Source organism: Loxodonta africana, chromosome 18 (assembly GCF_030014295.1).
Source record: "Loxodonta africana isolate mLoxAfr1 chromosome 18, mLoxAfr1.hap2, whole genome shotgun sequence".
Lineage (NCBI taxonomy): Eukaryota > Metazoa > Chordata > Mammalia > Proboscidea > Elephantidae > Loxodonta > Loxodonta africana.
In genome coordinates this window covers 23,540,601-23,560,071 of record NC_087359.1, presented here as the reverse complement: position 1 = coordinate 23,560,071, position 19,471 = coordinate 23,540,601, and the positions used below count along the sequence as shown (strand labels likewise).

At 41.6% G+C, this 19,471-nt stretch overlaps 1 protein-coding gene and 1 non-coding gene across 3 annotated transcripts in view; one reads left to right on the top strand and one right to left on the bottom strand.

Moving 5' to 3' along the window:
- Positions 1–19,471, top strand: part of MAP2K6 (mitogen-activated protein kinase kinase 6) — a 142,356-nt gene that overhangs the window by 8,496 nt on the left and 114,389 nt on the right. The window lies entirely within an intron of this gene.
- LOC111752622 (U6 spliceosomal RNA) lies at positions 4,669–4,779 on the bottom strand. Its single transcript, XR_002787516.1, has one exon. It is a non-coding gene; the product is annotated as a U6 spliceosomal RNA (small nuclear RNA).

Here is a 19,471-nt window from a genome sequence, read left to right as displayed (position 1 = left end):
CTTCCTGTTAGCTTTATATGTCTTTTCTTTTTTCTGTCCCATTGAAAAATCGTTTATTAGTTCTTCCCCCAGTCCCTTCATTCTCCCCTTCCCTGATCCTACAGTTTTGTTTAAAGGCAAATTCAAAACAATTCTCATGCTACCACAGTTCCTGAGCTTGGTGATTATCATTGTGTGACCCAGTTCAGAGATCCCATCCTTTCTTCTGTGTGGAGTGAAGATAGAACCCTCCCTTCATATTAGGAGAGCCTCCATCTTACCCATAGAGGTTTCTGGTTACCTTCTCTGACGATTGTTAGAGCTATTTTCTCACATTAACCCCCCAGCCCTAGATTTTCTTTGGGGCATGAGTACGCTTTGGCTTACCAAACCAAAAAACCGAGCCAGTTACCGTCAGAGCCTCCTGAGTTGTGGGTATTGTGTATTTAGGAGGGAAGGCTGTCATAAGGTTCTGAAAATGAAGGAAGGAAAGGGGTGATAGAAGCCACATGAAGACAGGCTGACTAGATTAGGACACTTCCTTCCACAAAGGCTAAGGTTGAGGCCACCTCTGGTCAGAATTGATAAATTCAAGAGCAACGCATTGAAATAGGAGGAACCCAGATTTGTTCATGATATCCAAAATGAGGTAACCTTAAGTCACGTACAACCAACCAGTTGCTGTCGAGTTGATTCCGACTCATGGCGACCCCATGTATGCCAGAGTAAAACTGTGCTCCATGGGGTTTTCAGTGGTTGGTTTTTCAGAAGTAGATCACCATGCTGTTCTTTCAAGGTACCTCTGGGTGGACTCGAACATCCAACCTTTTGGTTAGCAGCTCAGCTCATTAAGCATTTGTTTTTTCGGTTTTTTTTTTTTTTTTACCATATATAAGGAAGTGCTGATTCCCACAGTACCAAATGGTGGCAGTGCTGCTGGTTCTATGTTCCAGATACTGTGCTTAGCAATGGATGTCAGTCATCTCATTCCACTCACACTAGAGGCCAGTGAGGCGATGGCCCCATTTTATAGATGAGAAAACTGAGGTCCAGAGAGGTTAAAGGTTTTGCCTTAGATGTCAAGGCCAGTAAGTCACAGAGTAGAGGCTTTAATCAAGGTCTGTCTGACCCCAGAACTTGAGCTCCTGGCTTCTATACTTGAGTTGTCACTCCGTAATTAACGTTACGAAACCTGCTACCCAAAAAACATGGCTAGAGGTAAAAAACAGGAATGGATTCCAAAGAAATTTGATTATACCAGAGCCAGGTATGGTAATTAAGAGGGAATGACCTGTGTCTAGCTATAGCTTCCTTTTGGCCTGTTTCTTTAAGTTGACCACAGAATACGGAGTCTGATTCTGACAGTTTCTTTGTTGTTAAGGTTGAATTCCAAGTACAAGCAGCCCACTGTTGAAGGAAACTGGTTATAATTGTTCTATTGATAGATTGTTGCAGTTGTTGTTAATTGCCATCAAGTTGGCTCTGAGGCATAGTGACCCCGTGTACATCAGAATGAAATGTGACCAGGTCCTGCGCCATTGTCACGATTGTTGGTATGCTCGAGCCCGTTGTCACTTGTGTATTTTGAGTGCCTTCCAACCTAGGGGGATCATCTTCCATCAATGTAGGGGACAATATTCTTTTGCAATTCACAGGGTTTTCATTGGTTAATTTTTGGAAATAGATTACAAGCCTTTCTTCCTAGTCTGTCTCAGTCTGGAAGCTGAGCTGAAACCAGTCCACCATTGGTTACCCTGTGGATATTTGAAATACCAATGGCAGAGCTCCCAGGCTTTAAGCAACATGCAAGCCACCACAGTACGACATAATGACAGATGTGTCCTGATAGATACTGGTCTGTGTATACAGGAATTTTATGTTAAAGCATCAGTGAGGAATACTGATTTTATCAGCTACAAGTCTAAGTTGTTTTAAAACTGATAAGAACACTGCTAGTTTGGCAGACCCTTTGTGACTTCGTGTTTCCTTTCTTCTTGGTTATTTCTATGTAAACATAGCAAGTGTAGTTTCTTTGGAATTGTGAACGAACCCAGGTCTCCACTGTTTTCCTCTGGTGCTGGACAGTGTGCAGGAAACTGGAATTCCCTCTGTCTGTGGAAGAGGAGGCAGGGGGTGTTGGAAACAAATTTCCTTTTAAACCGGTGAATTCTCTCCCTCGGCTTTCTTTCCCAACCAAAGCTGAACAGTCCAGCCTGTGCTTTAGTTGTCTCCCGTGATCCCATGCTGACGTCTGGATATTAAATAACAGGTTTTTATTCCCCTCCTGGGTCGCCATGACTCCATGGCAGCTAACAACGACGACAACAACAACTCTCTTCTGTCCTCCAAGCTTACGTGGGATGAGATGCGATAGAGACAAGTGCAAAGCTAGATTCTGAAGCACCAGCGGTAACAGAATGGTGAAGACTAGGAGAATTATTATTTCGCGGTGAATACATAGAGACAACCTTTCTAGGACATTTGAAAACTTTGCTAGCATATTCTCCCAACTTTTTAGCCCTTTATTATACCCCAAACTCTTTTGACATTTGAAAAAAAAATTCCAAAGGCTGTGCACATACTTAGAGAAAACTTGGATAAGGGATTTATTTAGATCAATTCAACAGATACGTTTTTGATCCGTTGTTATGTTTAAGACATTATGCCTAGTAGAACTAGACAGAAATGAATTCAACCCTGTTTTACCGCTTATGAGCTATACAGCCTTGGAAAATCTATTTGATTTCTAGCATCAGTTTCCTCACCTGCTAAATGGAGATACACTCATGCATGGGTTTGTTATGAAGATTAAGTAAGATCGTGTCTGTAGTATCTTTTCACCAGTGTTTGGCATTCATTATTCAACAGATATCTATTGAATGAGTTCGAGGATTGTGCTATGATGTTGTTTTGTTGTTGTTGCCGCCCCAATTTATGTTGACCTTATGTTTTTTTTTTTTTTTATGTGTATGAAAGAACAAAATGTCGCCTGGTCTTGTGCCACCTTCATGATCACTGGCATGCTTGAGTTCATTGATGTGGCTGCTGTGTCGATACATATCATTAAGAGCTTCTCACATTATTTCCTGGCCTTCTACTTTACCAAACGCGATGTCCTATTCTAGCGATTGGTCTTTCCTATTGTCCAAAGCTGAAGACTCTCCATCCTCACTTCTAAGGAATATTCTGGTTTTATTTCTTCTAAGACTGACTTGGAAACTCTATGGGGCAGTACTACTCTGTCCTGTAGGGTCGCTATGAGTCGGAATCGACTCGACGGCAGTGGGTTTGTTTTTTTTTTTTTTAAGACTGATTTGTTTGCTCTTCTGGCAGTCCACGGTATAGTCAGTATTCTTCGAATGCATCGATTCTTCTTCTCTCTTCCCTTTTCATTGTCCATCTTTCACATGCATAAACTTAAATTTGCTTCACTCTTCTTTCACTCTAGTGCTTAAGGAACCTATATTCCGGCAGGATATAAGAAAAAAAAAAAAAAAAACAAGCGCAAAAATGTCTAGAATACAAGAGAGAATCCTAAATACGCCCTAGAAGAGGTACTACGAAGAGGAAGGCTCTATGAATGAGGAGATCAGGAAAGCTTTCACAATGGCTGTGGAAGGATCAACGTGATTTTGAAAGTTGATGATAAAAAAAAAATGTATCCTAGATCCAAAGTTGCTATGGAGAAGAAATCTTGACTGGAAGTATCCAGTGGTGGCAACAGAACCTTAACAGAGACAGAAAAATTCCTTAAAGAATTAAAAGAAGAACATGGCCCAGAAAATACCTGGAGCTTAGGGACCTTACTTATGCTTTCCAAGAACTTCCTTTTTTCTTACCAAAATAGATACAGTATTATAGTTATTGCTTATGATTGCAATAGGCTAATAAATGTAATATATGGTGTCTCACAATTTCAGGTGTTTTTTGGATTGTGGAAACTCCAGGAAATCTAGAGGTTAATGTTTAAACAAGTTTATCATTATCAACCAGATTCATAGGCACATTGTAATTATATGAACAAGCTGTTGGTTTACTAATCAATGTCTAGCTAGGCTAGAGAGTATTTTCCAGAGCACGGTCACAGCTGTAGTTTTCATGTGTTGTAACCTGCTAACCTGCTTTTCTATTTCTTAGTGCTTTTCCCTTTTCTAGAATTGTCTGGAATCAATTAAAGAAGGGAAAACAAACTGTTCAATGTACTTCTTTTTGTTGTTGTGCTTTAGGTGAAAGTTTACAGAGGAAATTAGTTTCTCATTAAACAATATACACAAATTGTTTTGTGACATTGGTTGCCCACCTGCGATGTGTCAACATGCTCCCTTTCCCCACCCCAGGTTCCCTGTTTCTGTTCATCCAGTTTTCCTGTCCCTTCTTGCCTTTTTGTCTTTGCTTTAGAGCTGGTGTGCCCCTTTAGCCTCATATACACGATTGAACTACGAAGCACGTTCCTCACATGTGTTATTGTTTGGTTTATACACGGGTCTAATCTTTGGCTGAAGGGTGAACTTCAGGCGTGAATTCAGTTCTGAAATAAAAGAGTATCCGGGGGCGCAATGTACTTCTGAATTCTCATTTTACTTCCCTCAGGAGTGGCACTCCAAAAGGTTACTTTTTCAGGCATGATATTGGATACTGGCAAGGGAGTTCTTATTATTTTTTTTGGTGTTCCAATAAAACTTTATTTAAAAAAATATGGAAAGCTTCACAGATTTGCATGTCATCCTTGTACAGGGCCTGTGCTAATTAATCTTCTCTGAATTTTTCCAATTTTAGTGTGTGTGCTACCAAAGCAAGTACTTTTTTTTTATTTTTAATTTCTGAAAAATATAGTTTGAAAGATAAATTTTTTAATACAATTGATGTTGTTGGATTTCTGACTGTATTGACCCCGTATGACAAAGCAGAGCTGCCCCATGGGGTTTTCTAAGCTGTAATCTTTATGGAAGTAGATCATGAGGTCCTTTCTTCAGCAGCGTTGTTGGGTGGGTTTGAACCACCAACCTTTCAGTTAGCAGCTAAGTGCTTAACCTTTTCCTTGATTCAAAAACACCCTGCCCACAACTCTTGAGCACACAGTAAGCTGTTCTTTCACTATTTCTGCTGTATGTTATTTTTCCAGCTTCTATTAGTTTCTCCGGAAACCCTGGTGGCATAACGGTTAAGTGCTACAGCTGCTAACCAAAGGGTCGGCAGGTTGAATCCGCCAGGTGTGCCTTGGAAACTCTATGGGGCAGTGCTACCCTGTCCTATAGGGTCACTATGAGTCGGAATCGACTCGATGGCACTGGGTTTGGTTTTTGGGTTTTTATTAGTTTCTCCAGGTACTTAGTACTTAGTCGCTTTCTCTTTCCTCAGTGACTTCGTCCAACTGAGAGTCACCAGAGTGGGGAAGGCAGGTGAACTGATTCACTGTCAGCGCTAGGCGAGCCACAGGGCAGCTTTTGCCCTACCTTGCTGTGCAGTTAAAGAGAACGGCTGACCCAGCCAGGTAGACAGGACCTGCCAGCTACCTCATCTGAATCTTCTCACTCAGCACCTTGTTCCTGAATGAGCTTCTATTTTTAGGGGGAAAATATCTGGAAAAATGCAGATTTAACTCTGGAGTTGGTTTAAGAATGAGATTGGGAAATTTTGTTATGATAGGGTTCAAATAATTTTTTTCCACTTCAAATTATAGTCTTTCTTTCTGATGTGACCTATATACACCCAAGAGAGACAGCTAGTTAGTTTGGGGGGAAGAGTATATATATCCACCATGACCCCCAGTTACCACTGAGTGTACTCCAACTCATGGCGACCCCAGGTGTGTCAGAGTAGAACTGGGCTCCACAAAGTTTCTTTTTTTTATAATTTCATTTGTTTTATTGTTGGTGTTGAGAATATACACAGCAAACCATACACCAATTCACCAGTTTCTACATGTATTATTTTTGACACTGATTACATTCTTCCAGTTGTGCAACCATTCTCACCCTCCGTTCCTGAGTTGTTCCTCCCCCATTAACATCAATTCACTGCCCCTAAGGTTCCTATCTAATCTTTTGAGTTGTTGTTGTCAATTTGATTGCATATAGTTTTTAAAAGAGCATAATGCTCAAGGCAGACCTTTCTTACATTAAGCTGAACTGTTGTTTGGTTTAAGAAGACTTCAGGGAATATTGTTGGTTTATTATTTAAAGATTATCTAAGGGTGCTAGTTTCAGAGGTTCATCCAACCTTCATGGCTCCAGGAAGCCTGAAAATTTGAAATTCTGTTCTGCATTTTCCCCCTTTTGATCAGGGTTCGTCTATGGAATCTTTGATCAAAATGCTCAGTAATGGTAGCTGGGCACCATCCAGTTCTTCTGGTCTCGTGGCAAAGGAACCAATTGTTCATGGAGGCAATTAGCCACACATTCCATATCCTTCTCCAATTCCTGACTCTCCTTCTGTTGTTCTGGGCGAATTGAGATCAATTTTTGTTTCTTGGATGGCTGCTTGCAAGCTTTTAAGACCCCAGGCACCATGCATCAAACTAGGAGATAGAACAGAGGCACTAAAAATGTTATTAAGCCAATTAATTGGGTATCCCATGAAACCATGACCCTAAACCTCCAAATGAAGAAACGAAATCCTATGGTGTTTTTGGTTGTACATAAGCAGCCTCGGCAGCTACTCTTTTTGTTGTCATTGTAAATATATCAATCATACAACTATTGCCAATTCAACTTTTTACAGGTGTCCAACTTATTGACAATTACAATAATCAATTGTGCAATCCTACCCTTAATCAATGCAATATTTCCATCACCATTAACCCCGCCTTTCCCCTTGCCTCCTGCCCCTGGTAACCACTGATAAACTTTGTTCTCTATACATTTGCCTTTTCTTGTCTTTTTATATAAGTGAGGTGATACAGTATTTGTCCTTTTGTGATTGACTTATTTCCCTCAGCATAATGTGTTCCAGCTCCATCCATATTGTAGCATGTATCGGGACTTCATTTCTCCTACTGGCTAATATTGCTCCACAGGGTTTTCAATGGCTGATTTTGCACCACACAGGGATTCCTCTATGTGTGTGTATGTGTGTGTTCAATTTCTTGGTTGACTTTAATAAGCATTACTGAGCAGTTGAATAATCTGTACCTTGCGCTGTCCTAGGTGCATAGAAGAATGAGTAGTAACCTAATGGTGGTCTGTGTGATATGCATGTAAATTCTGGTTCAAGATACAGGCAGGACACAGAGGAAATTGAGGGGCATAATTCCACCTGGGAAGACCAGGAGAGCCTGCTGGTACTGGGAGGACGTTAACTTGGTCTAATACAGCTTTAAGGGCGGCTCTTTTCATGAAAATGAGGAAGTAAAATAAGACACTTGCCATCTGGTCCTCCAGCCGACTACCTGCTCTTTCTTCTGGGTTTCTGTCCGTAATGAGAGACTGAATGCTTCTAAACTGGGAGTGTTGTATTAGAATTTGGAGGGGGGGAACCCAAAAAACTCTGTTGCTATATTGACTTCAAAAACGTGATTAGGGTTTGGGGGTCATGAGATCTACATTCTCAGTGGCTATCACAAGCAGCTTTGATGTCAGGATACAGGGATGTATCTTGGAGGCTGGGGGGAAGGGGCACCCTACCCGTTGTAACAAACGTTCTAGTCCTAATGGAATAAAACTTAAAAGGGAACGGAAGTAAGAACCAAGGATCTGTAGCCAAGCAAAGCTTATTTTTAGAAAAGGTCTGTGAGCCTTTAAAAAAAAAAAAAAAGGTACTATTTGAGTGTTACCAAGCTCTCACAATAGTGATTATTAACAAAAGGTCTTTTCAACCGCGTGTATACTTATTAGAGTTAATAAACCCGCTGCCATTGAGTAGATTCCAACTCATAGCAACCCTATAGGACAGAGTAGAACTGACCAGTAGGGTTTCCAAGGCTGTAATCTTTATGGAAGCAGACTGCCACATCTTTCTCCTGTGGAACGGCTGGTGGGTTTTGAACTGCAGACCTTTTGGTTAGCAGCCAAGCGCTTTAACCACTGTGCCACCGGGGCTCCTTATTAGAGTTAATACCAGAACCAAAACCAAACCCGTTGCCGTCGAGTGGATTCCGACTCATAATAAACAGGTCTATTTTCCTAATGTGGTCTGACTATGTTTCGTATAAAATTATGTTTTAAAAATACCTGGATCATTTTCATAAGAAGGAACAAAGGGGAAGAAATTGTCTGGGCATGTTGTTTGAAGTGGTTGGGGCTAAGATTAGTGTGAAGAAACTTTCCCAGTTTGCATTCATTCCAACTGCCCTGCCAGTGTGAGGATGTCAGCCGACTTCAAGGGCACAGGACAACAGGTGGGCAACTCTGAGAAAGCCCCAGGAAGGTAAGCTCAGGCTGTGCCACCCCTCAGAGCTGGGTGGACTGTCCTGGGACAGGTGATTCAAATAACAAAAGGGCAGGTGGGCAGCAGAAGAGAGGCAGAAAGTCAAGAATTAGAGGAGTCAGCATGGAAGGGGCCGGAAGAAATAATAAGCAGAGGAGTCTACTGAAAAACACCAACCAGAGAATAAAAGGGACTGAGAAACCAGGGTGCAGAGCCTAGGCAGTAATGTTTGCATGCTAGACAAGCCCTGCCTGATGAACTGAGGCTCCACCTCGCTGTTTCTTTCAGCCTCAGAAGAAATCTTTGTGCATTTGGCTATTGTGTGTTGATGCACTCAAAAGAAGCCTGGGGAAGTACACAGAAAAAGAGCAACAGAAACTAGTTTGGGGCTTGTTTAAAACGAGCCCAGACTTATCTCCGCGCTGAGTACCTGTGCGAGGCTCTCTAAGTGGGACCCACAGAGTCAGAGGAAAACAGGAAGTAGTAAATCGGCTGGATTGTCAGGCCACTTGGTTTAAGACTGAAACTAGCCACTGGTTTTTCTTTCTCAGGGTAGGAGGTGAACACGGTCCAATGTGAAAAGCTGTTGTGAATCTTAAACACCTAAGTCCACGGCAAGGCTGGAAAGAAGGAATGCAAGTGCTGGAGGAAAGATTGGGCTCTGTTCTAAGAGTATTTAAGGGAGATACAGAGATACTCAGTCTTTGGGAAAGCAATCGGGGAGTGTCAAGAACCTGTGGAGCTGTCATGCCCTTTGATCCAGTATTTCCATACTCGATGGCAAGAGATTTGTTTGTTTTTTGGTTTATAGCAGTATAGAGGAAGAAAGTCCTGGCAAACTACTTCCATAAGATTATAGCCTTTGAAAGCTCTATGGAGCATAGTTCTACTCATGGGGTTGCCATGAGTCGGAATCAACTCAACGGCAATGGCTTTGGAGCCTATGATGTTGCTTTTGGATGTCATCGAGTCAGTTCTGACCCATAGTGATCCCATGTGGCAGAGCAGAAATGCCTCATAGGGTCTTCTTAGTTGTAATCTTTACAGAAGCACGTAGCCAGATCTTTGTCTCATGGAGCCACTGGATGGGATTCCAACAACCAGCCTTCTGGTTAGCAGCCGAGCACTTAACCATTGCTCTATCAGGGCTCCTTGGATTCTATAATAGCTAGTGGTTATTGAGTGCCTACTATGTGGCCAGGCTTTGTGATAAGCACTTTACGTATTGGCTCTGATCCTTATAGAAACCTGAGAGGTGTAGGTGGTGTTACCCTACTTCACAAAGGAAGAAATTGGAACTCAGGGTAATAATTAGCCCAAGATCATACAGTTAGTGGTTGCAGGGCTGGGATTTGAACACAGTTCATGCATACAAAGTTCGTGCTTTTCACTATGCAACTACAATACCAAAATAGTAAAAAATAGAAACCACTTTACTGTATAAGGGAACAGCTTAAGGGAATTATCAGATATACACCTGATGCAATAAGCTTATGAAAAGAGGGCAATAACACACATGGAACAATGCCTAATACCCAGGAAGAATGAATATAAGTGTATAGGCAATATGATTACAAATATACTTATGTTTGCGTATTTGTATGTTTATTGTTTTAACTCAAGTAAAAGAGTATTAGGGAAATGTCAATGAATCCAATTGCAGGAGGTACCGCTGGGTGGAGTAGGAACTGAGTAATGCCAGGTGGTTTTCTCTGCCTTCTCCCTTTTTCTCACCCTCCCTTCACAGAGTTCCTCATTTCTGCTTTTCTCTGTCATTTCTGTTGTCAGCTTTCCTCTGCAGACAAGGCTTTTTGCTAACTCATCAACATGCGCGTGATTTAAGAGTGCCACTAGCCCCGTGTCTATATGACTTTATAGTTTCAGTGCTCACCACTCTTTGGTTAGTTACAATCTCTGGTCTGAGGCCAAATTCTGCCTCTTGCAAAAACAAACAAACAAACAAAAAATCTGATGATTAGCTGGATCTGAGTCAGGTGCCCACCCCTATGTATATAAGGAGTAACCACGTGGCCCACTGCCCACTTACAGGTACTGTAGAAACAGGTTATCTGTGTTGGAGCCACAGGTGGGACAGATAAATTGATTGCAGTAATAAGCAGACTAGAAGGAAATGCCTGGAAAAAAAAAAAATGAACATAGTGAATATGGTTGGTTAGGCTTATACTTGAAGGAGCCCTGGTGGTGCAATGGTTAAAGTGCTCAGCTGCTAACTGAAAGGTCAGCAGTTTGAACCCACCAGCTGCTCCTCGGGAGAAAAGACATGGCAATCTGCTTCCGTACAGATTACAGCCTAGGAAACTCTATAAGGCAATTCTATTTTGTCCTAAAAGGTCGCTATGAATTGGAATCCACTGGACGGTGCACAACAACAGGCTTATACCTGAGTGAAGCTTTGATAGTATCTTGACCTCTTATGTTTTACATCATTCTATTAATAAAAACTCATTATAAAGTTGCATACTATTAATAATAAATAACGTGGTCTTTAAGGAAAAAAAAAATTTTTTTTTTTAAGGAAAGAGAAGCATCTCCCTCCTTGGATTCTCTCGTATACCCTGTTAGTAGAATAGCCTGAGACCATAAAAAATGCTATTATTTGTTCTATTGCTGGTTGCCTTTATAAGGAACAGTCAAGAGAGCAGTAATACCATCTGTTGAACAAACTGAATCAATGCTCTCAAACTCAGGGAACAATAGAAAAGACACTGGTGCTATCTGATGGCTAAGTAATAAACACAAGACTAATTGTTTGGTGATGTGATAGTTGCCCAAGAATATGTGGTATAGCGTCTGGGTAGTAAATATCTGGCAAAATGTAAAGACCAGAGCTTAGATTAGAATTAGAATCCAGCAGGACCTTGGAAATCACCTAGGCCAACCACCTCATTTTATAGATGAAAGTTAAGACCCAGTGAGAATAAATAGGAGCCCTGGTCACACAGTGGTTAAGAGCTTGGCTGCTAACCAAAAGGTCAGCAGTTCGAATCCTCCAGCCACTCCTTGGAAACCCTATGGGGGCAGTTCTGTGCTGTGGGGTTGCTATGAGTCGCAGTTGACTTGATGGGAATGAGTTTTGGGAGGTTTCGAGATTAAGTAAAGGAGCCCTCGTGGCACAGTGGTTAAACTCCTGGCTGCTAACCTAAAGGCCTGAGGTTCGAATTCAGCACCTCTGGAGAGAGATGTGGCAGTCTGCTCCTGCAAAGATTTTCAGCCTTGGAAACCCTATGGGGCAGTTCTACTCTGTTCTGTAGAGCCTCTGTGAGTTGGACTTGACTGGATGGCAATAGGTAATGGGAGGTTAAGTAGCTGGAAGGGCCAAGGTGGGCATGAGCCAGGTCTGGAAGACATATCTCTTGACACTCACACCTGGGCTATCTAAGCCAACCTTTGACTTTCTGGGGGAGCTTTCCCACTCTTCCTATAAAAGCAGAAACGAACCCTTGAGGCTTAAAGATAAAAGATAAAAAATAAACTAGAGCCAGGAGGAGTCCCTGGGTGGTGCGAAAGGTTAAGTGCTTGGCTACTAGGCCAAAGATTGGTGGTTCAAACCTACCCAGAGGTACGTTGGAAAGGTCACAGTCTTGAAAACCCTATGGAATGTAGGTCTGCTCTGCCCGAAAGTGGTCGCCCTGAGCCAGAGCTGATTTCATGGCGATTAACGACAAAATTAAATGAGAGCACCAAGCACAGTGGAAGTCGGAACCTCCATTTATCCCATGGTTTTCAGAAAATTGAATGGCTGTATTAAATCATGCATGCAGCCATTCATTCATCCACCTCTTCCTTCTCTGAAGATTGATCAGGTGCTTCTCTGTGGAGTTTACTGCCAGGCCCTGGGAAATGTGTACAGCGATGATCCTGCTTCTAAGAAGCTCTTAGCCTAATGGGGGACAGACGTGTAAACCAATATTTTTGATTTAACAATGTTGTTGTTGTGTGCCTTCGAGTCAGTGACCCTATAGGACAGAGTGGAACTGTCCCATAGGGCTTCCTAGGCTGTAATCTTTAGGGGAGCAGATGGCCAGGTCTTTTCTCCTGCAGAGCAGCTGGGAGGTTTGGACTGCTGACCTTTCGGTTAACAGCCAAGCACTTAATTATTGTACCAGCAGGCCTCTTATTTAATGATACCAAAAAAAAGAAGACAAAACCTAAACCTATTGCTATTGAGTGGATCCTGACTCATAGCGACCCTATAGGATGGCATTGAGCTGCCCTATAGGGTTTCCAAGGCTGTAGTCTTTACGGAACTAGACTGCCACGTCTTGCTCTCACAGAGCGACTGGTGGATTTGAACTGCTAACGTTTTGGTTAGCAGCCAAGTACTTAACCACTGTGCCACCAGTGCTCCTATTTATTGATAACTCAAAGGAAAAGTGATTAACTCTTGGACGGTAAATGGGTGAGTCCACCAGCAGTTGTTGGGGTGGTAGTGGTGGGAGTGGGGGTCAAAGCAGACCACGTGGTGTGTGGAACATTGTGAAATGAAGTGTCCAGGGATCCTGAAGTTGTGTGTGGTGGGAAGGAGGGGGCCGTCTGGCAGAGGAAGGAGAGATGAGGCAGGAGAACTAGTCAGGGACCAAAGTGTGGGGAGCCTTTTGAGTCAGGAAGCATTTTCTGACTCAGATACACAATACAAAGTAGTACTGAGAAGGTTTCTTCCAGCAGCTAAATTAGCATAATTTTGTATTTTAGACTCAACTCTGCATCTTTGTCCCTTAGCAACAGGTTTTTGTTAATATTCTGAGCTCAGTGTGGAATGGAGAGCCAAACTGGCTTTGAAGAGCTCTCTTTTGGCACGTCCACGACAGGCTTTCTTTATCAGTTAGGGGGAAAAAAAAAAAACCACCACCACCAACAACAACCTTTGCAGGGACCAGTGTTTGCATGGGTTGATTAGTATTGAGTGTAGTTTTCTTTAACCAGCATTTGATGACTCAACTCCTAATGACATTTTGTTGGTGTTTCACTAATGCACTTGGGTCTGTTCAACAGGGCTTGCCTGCAGGTCTGATTATATAGTTTTCCCTCAGATGGAATGTCTCCCACCCTGCCTTTTGTTTTTTTGTTAACTAACTAGTTAGCCATTCCTGCCTGCTGAGGACCAGGGAGCTCACCTGCTGTCCCCATTTGTTTCCTCCATAGGGTCAGGCTAGAGCTACTCACAACTGAGTGTCTGCCATTTGGAAGATAGTTGTTGCAGAAGAGAAAGCCCAGCCTCTGTGTTCTAGAGCTGGAGACTGCAACTGACCAGGCTTTGAAGTCAGTCTTAATCTCAGAGAGGAGAATGTTCCATGGTAGGAGGATGCCTGCTAAGCAGGGCCTTTATTTTGGTCATACAAGAGCTGGGAAAGAAACACAAAACCAAACTGAGAGGTGGTCTCATCCAAATTTCACAAACAGATAATATAATCTTTTAAGTATTATTTCTCAACTTTGTTTTTAAACTTAAAAATTCCGAAGTCCGTGTCTATGGTCTTGCGTCTTTCTTAGCAACAAACTTAGTAACACATCTGAACAAAAATTAACCAGTTATTTGTAGGCTTAACCAGCTCTGCCATCTTATAGGAGTCTTCTAACCTGCCTGGCCTCTGTTTCCTCTTCTGTAACTGGATGGTGGCTAACATTCAGTTGTTTCAGAGAAATGCCGAATTTGATTAGGAAGTGACGTTAAGGCTAAAATGTGGAGAATACAGAGATGTCAGACAAAATACAGAAGCAGAAAACTGAGACAAGTGAATGGGAGCAGAGGAATTATTTCAAACATTTCGCCTTTTCTCTGCTCCAGTTGGGCTGCAGGAATCTACCCATGCTTTTATGATTATGGGTGGAAGTTTGGAAGAATTTAACCGCTTAAACCATGCTGTAATAATAACACGAATTTAGGTATCATTGGACTCGTGTTTGTTTTCCAAAGAGCATTTATGTGTTTTCATTTTGCTAAGAATAAAAGATAAACAGTAGCTACTGAGGACCAATGGCCTCTGTGTTGAGTTGTAAATGCTAGAACGAATATGTGACCAAGAGAGACTGTGACGTCTTTGAGAAAAGGACACGATCAGCTATATGCGTCGGTCTAGATCTTAGGTCCTTAAAAGTTTAAAAAAAAAGAAAATACATTGCAAACATCGGGAATTGACTTAAAAAAAAAATAGACGTGCTGCTGGAGCGTTAGGTTGTTAGACTGCAAAAAACACTTTAAAAGAAGTGAACAGCTGTCACATGTCTCTGTCCTCTGTGGAGACTTCGCTTTGGAAAGATAACAAGTTTGCAAATTAACAGATCTCATCTGAATCTGATCCCTTCTCCACCACCCCCCCCCCCACCCCACCAGAGCTTCTGCCAGCCCAGCTCCTCCCCTGTGGAGAACACAGTCCTCTGGTTCTCTGGATCCAAAGAATGTTTGGATATGCTAATTGTCAGGCTGGGGTTGCTTTGAGAAATAAGGAAGAAATGCTCTTTTGTAATAATGACTGTACTGTAAATGATCAGCATACAGTTTATAAATGCCTGAATGGGGGCTCTTGCTCTGATTATTTACAGATTGCAAAGAATTTTAAGAAGGACTTTTCAGTCTTGTTTACTGTCTTATCCTCAGGACCAGGCTCAGTGTTTGACACATAGTAGGTGCTCAGCAAGCACCTTTTGAATAAGTTAGTTGTTTTTAGTCAGTATCCAGGGCTAGATTTATGTCAGCATGTAAAGTAGACTGAGGTTGTCTTTCCTCTCACTCCTCTAATGGAAACTTTCTGTGGTACCTGCAGAATCAGTCTGTCTGTCTGTCTGTCTTTCTATCTATTCATCCCTCCAGCCATCCATCTACAGGTAGTCCCTTACGAATGACATATTCCAGTTACAACAAACCATACTTAGGATTTGTGTATTTTTTATGTATGTATATATTGAAATTTATCTGTAAGTTTATATGTGATGTTTCTAACCCCCCAGGACAAATAAAGACAGTTTTATAAAGATAATAAAAGGCAATAACAATGAAAACTAAGAAAAAATGAGGTATTTGACTTACATCAGAACCGACTTACGATGGAGTTGTTGAAATGGAACCTCGTCGTAAATTGGGGGACTGCCTGTACACACATACACACACACACACATATTGAGAGAAAGAGTCTCTGGGTGGTCCAAATGGTTAATGCATTTGGCTGATAACTGAAAGGTTAGAGGTTCGAGCCCACCCAGAGGAACCTTGGAAGAAAGGCCTGGCGATCTACTTCGGAAAAATCAGCCATTAAAACCCCCCCGAGAGTAAAGTTAGAAATCAATAACAGAAGAAAAAAAAAAAGAAATCTAGAAAAATACACAAACATAAGGAAATTAAACATAAAATTATTTAAAAAAAACTCTGTACAGCACAGTTCTACCTTGACACCCACGGGTTTGCCATGAGCTGGAATCTACTTGATGGGAACTGGGTTAAAAGACCCAGAGCATAAAATTCACCATTTTAACCATTTTAAAGTGTACAATTTAGTGGCATTTAGCACACTCACAATGTTGTGCAACCATCTCTTCTATTTCCAGAATGTTTTCATCACCCCGAAAAGAAACCTGGTACCTATTAAGCAGTGATTCCCCATTTTCTCCTCCCCCAAACCCTGGCAACCACTAATCTACTTTCTGTCTCTATGCCTTTGCCTATTTTGGATATTTCTCATAAATGGAATCAAACCACATATGGTCTTTTGTGTCTGGCTTCTTAGCATAACATTTTCAAGATTCACCTTGTTGTAGGACATAGTCGTTCTTCATTTTTTATAGCTAAATAATACTCCACTGCATGGATATACCACATTTTTCCCTCATTTCTATTCAGATCTTATGTCTGTCGAACAAAAAAAAAGTTAGTAAAGTACATATTTGTGTAGTTTATAGAACTTAAACTGAGAATTCATCCAGAAGAATTTGAATGTTCAAGTGCAAAATGGCTTAAAATAAAGTGATGCATTTTTTAAAAATTTTTTATGAAGGTAAATTTCTTCAGTTTAAATAATTGTTCTGTGTTCTGGTATTATGTCCATCCTAATATTTAGTATTAAAAGTCTGTCTCTTAATGAATTTTTTTCTTTAAATTTTATTTATTTTGTGTTGTTGAGAGTATACACAGCAAAACATACACCAATTCAACAGTTTCTACATGTACATTTAGTGACATTGATTACATTCTTCGGGTTGTGCAACCATTCTCACCTTCCTTTTCTGAATTGTTCCTCCTAACAACTAACTGCCCCCTTTTAAGTTGATGTCAATTTGATCCCACATAGATGTCGATTTGATCCCATATAGATAATTCTTAAAAGAGCATAATGCTCAAGGCAGACCTTTTTTTTTTTCCTAGCTTCTCATTAAACAATTAGTACACATATGTTTTGTGACATTGGTTACCAACCCCACAATGTGTCAACACTCTCACTTTTCAATTTGGGTTCCCTATTACCAGCTCTCCTATCCTCTCCTGCCATCTAGTTCTTGCCCCTGGGCTGGTATGCCTCTTTAGTCTCGTTTTATTTTATGGGCCTGTCTAATCTTTGGCTGAACCTCAGGAGTGACTTCATTACTAAGCTAAAAGTATGTCCGGGGCCATCCCCTCAGGGTTTCTCCAGTCTCTGTTAGACCAGTAAGTCTGTTTTTTTTTTTTTTTTTCGATGTATGTGTGACTTAGAATTTTGTTCTACATTTTTCTCCAGCTCTGTCCAGGACCCTCTATTGTGATCCCTGTCAGAGCAGTCAATGGTGGTAGTCAGGCACCGTGTAATTGTGCTAGACTCAGTCTGGTGGAGGCTGTGGTAGTTGTGGTCCATTAGCCCTTTGGACTAATCTTTCCCATGTGTCTTTGGTTTTCTTGATTCTCCCTTTTTCCCAGTGGTGTGAGACCAGTGGCCACTCATAAGCTTTTAAGACCCCAGACCCTAGTCACTAAAGTAGAATGTAGAACATTTTCTTTATAAACTATGTTAAGGGCAGAACTTTTTTTTACTAGTTAAGCTAAACTATTGCTTGGTTTTAAGAAGACTTCAGGGAAAATTTTGGTTCAAGTTTCCAAGATTATCTCAGGGCAATAGTTTAAGGGGTTTATCCACCCTCCATGGCTCCAGAAGGGCTAGAGTCTGTGAGAATTTGAAATTCTGTTCTGCATTTCCCCCCTTTTATCATGATTATTCTATGGAATCTTTGATCAAAATGCTCAGTAATGGTAGCCAGGCACCATCCAGTTCTCTGGTCTCACGGCAAATAAAGTGATATTTTTAATAGTGGAATCTCAGGAGTGAGGCAGACATTTTGAAAGAGACATCAAACCTGTTTTAGTGCCACTGAATTACGTATTTGTGAAGGCTGACTTCTTGTAATGCCGAGTGTGCCAGTAGCTGTGGAAATGGAAAAGACACTGGATTGAGAAGGCAGGCACACAGGCTCTGATCCTGGGTTAGTTGTTAGCTAACTTAGTAACCTGTATCAAGTCATTTTCCTGGGCCCCACTTTTTCTGTTATTTGTTTTGATTTGTTTGGTTTTGGCCTTGTACCTAGGGCTCCACTGAACCACCATTGCCCCCTGATATACTTCCATGTAAAAGGCCTGAGTAGGGTTAGTCCTAAAATACTTTTAGATAATCTCACCTTCTAGGTGTGTCTTTCTATACCATTGCACTATAATTTGGTTACTCTCAGCCTTTTTTCACCCCTCCATCTCTGCTTCCCTGGGCAATATGTCTTGCGAATGGAATGTATCTTGTGAATAAGGTCATGAGGTTTCATGGTACCTCATTTGAAAGTTTCTGGATGGAGCAGTGTGCTCTGCTGACCCTGGATGGCTTCGTACCTTGAGGACAATTTCTGAGTCAGTGAGAGTTCTTTGTCACAAGGTAAAGAAATGGATTCTTGCTGATTTTGGCAAGAAAGGAATTCATTGAAAGAATTTAGGGGTAGCTCATGAAAGCCCCCAGAGGGTCAGAGAACTAGGATCAGAGGGAACAGAGGCAGAAAAAGTCCCCAAACACACCCCAAAATGCAGCTTGTTCCACTGATGTTGGACAAGGGGAACTGCTGCACTGAAGCCTCCCCAAATGTGATGGACCTGCCGCCACTACCATTGTCACATACCAAAATGGATTCTGTGCTGTCCCTGCCTGTGAACATCACTGAAAACTGCTTCTAAGTCATAGTGATTTCCCTGGGCCCACACAGTAGCTGCAAAGGAGTCTGGGAAAGTGAGTATCCGGCATTTTTAACTTTTATGCTGGGTGGCAGACTCAGTGTGGAATTCTCCAAACAGGAAGGAGGCTCAGATGCCAAATGCATGACAGAAGTCCCCTGCCCTTGCCATGCTGGCCATTGCATGCATGCCACTAACTTTCCTTATAAAACCAAAAAACAAAACTCATTGCCGTCGAGTCGATTCTGACTCATACTGACGCTGTAGGACAGAGAAGAACTGCCTCATAGGTTTCCAAGGAGTGGCTGGCGGATTTGAACTGCCGACTTTTTGGTTAGAAGCCTGAGCTCTTAACCACTGTACCACTGGGGCTCCAACTTGCCTTACATGGAGATCTATGGGAAATCAAAAGTACCTTTGCATTGGGAAAAGATTAGGAACTCTGTAAGAGAGAGGAAGGAAACTCAACTTAGGAAAGTTAAGAAGAGCGAGAGAACTCTTGAGTCTTAGATTACGGACTGACCTCAAAAGCAAAAGGGCTGGCTCAGCCTTTGATGGCTCTGTCAGTGAGTTAATTCTGGTTCACTTAACAAAAGTACAATGTTAAATGTGAACAGCATTGCCTTGGTTTGTGAATGATTCACAGAGATCATCGTAGATAAAATTTTGTTTGATCCTCATTAAAAACTTGGTTAAGCAGAGCAGGGTTTTTCTCCTGTTTTGCAGACGGACAGACTTTAAAACAGACTGAGAGCATATTTTTAAATGGAGAAGCTTGTTTTGGAGTTACATAACCATCAAGTGGTGGACCTGAAGCAGTTAGGCCCCAGTCTTTCTATTTCTCTTTCACTCTTCTTCACATTACATCCTGGGTATTTCCCTGTAAGAATTCGCTTTTCTTTGAGTAACAAATGACTTGTCTGTAAATACCTGAGTACCACA